We start from the raw sequence: 3,805 nt of genomic DNA on the forward strand, positions 1-3,805 counted from the left end.
AAGCATGCCCATTGCCGGAGAGCTGAAGGCGGAAGTCAGACAGACAGAAATGGTTGCACGTGGCATAGAAAAAGAAAACATCAGAAATGGGGAGGGAGAAGGGTTCAGAGCTTCAGCAGAAAGCTTGGGGATAAAGTAACTCTTTTTACTTGCCCGTTCGCTTGCAGAAGTTCCTGCAAAGTTGTTATGTGGCCAGATTTACCGGTATCCACCAATTTAAGTGGTATCTGCCCCTTTGTCCCATGGCTGTAGCCAAGAGAAAAATAAAAAATTAAAATAAAAACCAGGATCAGACTCCATTCTCAGGCATCCCTGAGGCAAGGAGAAAGACTTGAATCTGTGAATCAGTCAAGTTAACCCCCCTTCATCAAGGGAGAGCTAAGGGCTGGGGCGTATGCCACAGATGGATCACCTGGTGGACCAGGACAGCATTGACCTTCCCGTCAAGAGGAAAAATGTGTCGTTGCCAGTGCAGCCCGAGGACAACCCCCAGGGTGTCCGTCGTGAAGAATATAGGTCAGGCTGCACTCACGTGTAGTGGAGAGACATGGTGGTAGCAGCGGGAGTGGTGTGGGGGTCCAGCAGAGGCTCGAGGGTGTGTGTGGGGGATGTGTGTGTTCATAGTCTCGTGGACTCGCTGGAGGGAGGCGACAGCAGCGGCAATCGCATGAGTGGTGGGCAGGGTCGTGAGCCGGGTCGCAAGCCCTTGGTGATCTCCCGAGTCTGAATGGCACCAATGAAAGTGCTGTATACGGTGGCGCTGGTTTGGCTGCCGGTGGAAGAGTCACAAGCAGAAGAATCAGGAGCCAGGGTTACCAGAGTTAGAAATGAGCTTTATTATAGAGAAGAGGGGATAGGACAGGAGAAGCCAGGCCTGGCAGAGAGGAAACAGAAAGAGAGGGTGGGAGAGAGAGAGAGAGAGAGAGAGAGAGAGAGAGGGAGGGAGGGAGGGAGGGAGGGAGGGAGGGAGGGAGGGAGGGAGGGAGGGAGAGAGAGAGAGAGAGAGAGAGAGATACCAAGAGAATGCGTGGGGGATGCACATCCGGCTTTTAGACTGGGATGCAGTCACCCGCTGATAATGTAATAAGGCACCAAATGAGACTGCTGAGCTGCACGTGTACAGAACCCTTACACATTTAACCCTATGAATCACTTTAATAGATTTATTGTTTTAACATGTTTTACTCTTGTGCTAACAATAGTAACCTTATTGGCTTTAAATTGTGTTTTGGCTTACTTACATAAGATAGTAAAACAGAAAGATAGGGGAACAGCTATATATGCTGCGAGGCTGTATAACCTCCCAAACAATTAATTCTTGTATGAAAGAAAGGGGGATCTGTGGGAGAATTCCCACTGGGCTACACCTGGTCTGGCTCCAGAGTGCTAGCACCTAGCCTTAATCCACCTTTTGTTTCTCTTGTTGCCCTCTGTGTGAATCTTGCCTGAGAGTTTCCTAAGGGTACAAATGCAAAACTTGTTTGGGAAAAATCTGGCAAACTATGATATTCCTTAAATGAGACTTTGCATTTGGCATTGCCCCTTTGGAAGTTTCCTTAGGGTGTTTTGGGGAAATGGAAATCAACTTGCTAGAAGTGTAAATTTGGAGAACAATAAAAATGCCCTTGGCTAAGGGAAGGTGTCTCAGTCCTGTGAGAGGCTGATTTTCCCTGCAGCTGGAAAGGCTAGAGACTTCCTAAAAGTGCTTTTGTCTTATTTCCATGGACCCGAATGAACCCACACCCATACAACAACAACTATGAGATGCACAAAATAGAAAAGACTGTCTTCACCGTGTGGCTGCAAAATCTTCAACATAATTAATATAGGTTAAACAAAAGAGGGAAACATTGCAAATGCTAGAATGATTTTTTTTTTTTTCAGAAGGACTTTGACCTTGAAGAATCATTGTGGAAAATGGTGATTGTTTTCTGCCATGATGATGTCTGGGACCAAGCTGTAATGAGCATGCATGTCTGAGTCCATGGGCCACAGGCAGGGTCTGTGTTGATGTCTCTGTCTCCTGTTACCATTGGAGACCATGTGACTACCTGGTGTCTGGGCTGCCACCTGTGGTCAGGTTAGAGTCTGGGGACCATGCTGCTGCTGGGCTCATTCCAATCTGAGAGGCCTGCACTGTCACCCAGGCCCATGGTGATATCTGGTCCCAAGCAGCTGCTGTTGGCGATGTGTGGGTCCATGGCCCTGCTGCAGCTGGGGTTGGTGTTGATGTCTGTTGCCCATGTTACCACAGAGGCCCATGCAAGCCTTGAGTTGAACCATGTATTGAAATACAAGGGTCATGTAGAGGTGGCCCTGCCCTCATTGGCCCAGGGAGAACCATACTCCTCTCACTAGAGAGTTGACCCCTCCTTTTGCCAGCCCTGGGATAATAGACGCCCATCACTTTTACACAGGAGAGCTGATCCCACCCTCACAGAAGAGCTGGTCCTGTTCCTTACCACAGGTGTGGGAGAGCTAACTCTGCCACTCACCTGAGGTAGATAGTTCCAGAGGCCTAGACTGACCAGTTTGGCTACCACCCAGGTGCATATTCAGGGCTGTGAGTTGGCAATCCCAACATCTACCCCATTTGTGACATGCTGGAGCACCTGAGGGACTGGTCCTCTAGAACCACAGCCACAGACTCTCCGTGACTAAGGGCAACAACAGGACATCAAGGAGGAGTTTGGGTGAGGATCCAGTATTGTTGGTGTTCCAGAAACCAGAGGCCTTGAACCTGACCAACAACACATTACACAATGGGCATTTGCAAATGAAGCTGATTGGACAAAGGGGCCTACTGCATGACACACAGCAGCTCCCAATGCCACTGGGACAACTGAAGAAGTGATAGAGAGGTAGGAAAGACAGAGGAGCAAAGTGGTGTTTTTTTCTTTTTGTTTCATTTGTCTTTCTTCATTTGTTTTTTATTTTTATTTTTTTGGTTTTTCGAGACAGGGTTTCTCTGTGTAGCTTTGTGCCTTTCCTGGATCTTGCTCTGTAGACCAGGCTGGCCTCGAACTCACAAAGATCTGCCTGCCTCTGCCTCCCGAGTGCTGGGATTAAAGGTGTGTGCCACCACCGCCCAGCTCTTATTTATATTTTTATTTAATTTTATTTTTATTATGTCTTTTTAAGTCTTCCTTTGGGGGGAGCACTACAAGGGTGAAGGGCAGATATGGAGGGACTGGGAAATGAGTGGGGTTGGGGTGCATGATGTGAAATTCCCAAAGAATCAATAAAAAAATTATGTTTTAAAAGAAGAGTAAGAGTGGAAAGATGGATGTGATTAATCCCAATTCTGTAAAGCACTTCAGTTAGTGATGATCTGAAACATCTCATGATATTATGCTTTCGAGATCATTTGTCCCCCTAAAGTTAATATGTTAGAAACTTTGTTCCCACATTTTATTTAGATTGTAGTCCTCTAAGAGATTATTAAGTCATAAAAGCAACACACTCAGAAGGAATTAATGATGTTCTTTCAGTATGAGGTTAGTTTCCATGAAATAGATTGCTATAAAAGAGGTGACTTGACTTACCCACACTCTTTTGTTTCCTCTCTCCCTGTTTGATCTCTACATTTTCTCTTTTGTGATCTTACACCACGTTATCTTATCCATCATGAGATCTGTACTGGAATCATCCTCTTGAACTTATGGAATTTATAAATTAAGCTTTTGGGACACTTTTCCTCCTACTGGGTTGCCTTGTCCAGCCTTAATATAAGGGAATGTGCCTAGTCTTATTGTGACTTGGTATGCCATGTTTGGTTGATACTCCTGGGAAGCCTGCTCTTTTC

The sequence above is a fragment of the Peromyscus maniculatus genome, chromosome 4 (assembly GCF_049852395.1).
Source record: "Peromyscus maniculatus bairdii isolate BWxNUB_F1_BW_parent chromosome 4, HU_Pman_BW_mat_3.1, whole genome shotgun sequence".
Lineage (NCBI taxonomy): Eukaryota > Metazoa > Chordata > Mammalia > Rodentia > Cricetidae > Peromyscus > Peromyscus maniculatus.